Source organism: Pogoniulus pusillus, chromosome 3 (genome assembly GCF_015220805.1).
Source record: "Pogoniulus pusillus isolate bPogPus1 chromosome 3, bPogPus1.pri, whole genome shotgun sequence".
In the NCBI taxonomy this organism is placed as follows: Eukaryota; Metazoa; Chordata; class Aves; order Piciformes; family Lybiidae; genus Pogoniulus; species Pogoniulus pusillus.
In genome coordinates this window covers 48,243,771-48,244,797 of record NC_087266.1, presented here as the reverse complement: position 1 = coordinate 48,244,797, position 1,027 = coordinate 48,243,771, and positions in this window count along the sequence as shown.

Genomic DNA, 1,027 nt, shown 5'->3' with positions numbered 1-1,027 from the left:
CTGAGCATCTGAAACCCACATTTTGAGCTGAAGCTCTGGTTTGCATTCTGTTCACTGCTTCTACTTATTTCTGCATGCTACCATCTGGATTCCACTTCCTTTCTACTTCCTCACAGTTTGCAATTTCTTAAGTTCCTGTATGTAATTTTTTTTTTTTTGCATTATGACCAATCAGCGATTTTTTAACTCCAGGAATACAGCTCAGCACTTTTCCACTGTATTTTTAGTCCAAACCATCTATTAGAGAACTGCAGTTTGCTAACGTTGAGTCTTCTAAGGCAGCTGACTTTGAGACTGGCCTGGCAGATGGCTCAATCGCTTTCTGAAAGTTAAGGGTGAATGGCTCTTTGTTGTTTACAAAACGCCAGCTGACTGCAAATGTTCCAATACAGCTGATCCCCGGAGGTGTGTCTGCATTTGTTGCCTGCGGGCCTCAGTATTCCCCACTCCAATCAATAAAACACACTCCATTCACTCCCAGCTGTCTTATCTTGGGTTTGTTTGGCAATATAATATCTCGGTTCGACAATCATCTAGTCCAACTGCCTGAACAATTAAGGGCTGATCTGAAGTTAAAGCATGTTGCTAAGGGCGTTGTTCAAATGCTTCTTAAGTGCAGACAGGCTTGGGACATTTACCATTTCTCTAGGAAGGCTGTTTCAGTGTTCCATCACCTCTTCAGCGGAGAAACGCTTCCTAGCGCTCATTGTAAAACTCCTTCGGCGCAGCTTTGAACCATTCCCACGCATCTCATCACTGGATACCAGCGGGAAGAGATCAGCAACTCCCTCTCCAGAATCTGGAACGCGTAGGGACCAAGGAGGGTGGCCCCTCAGCTTCTTTTTCTCCAAACCGGACAGACTCGGAATCCAGAGTTGCTCCTTTACAGGTGCTTTTGTTGTTGTTGCTGGTTGTATTTGTTTGCATTGCTTTTGTTGAGTTTTGTTTTCTCCGAGGTAGGCTTTAACTGTTTGCTTTCACTGGGTTTATGCCGAGACGCTCAGGGCTGCCCTGCAGTTACCGGTGA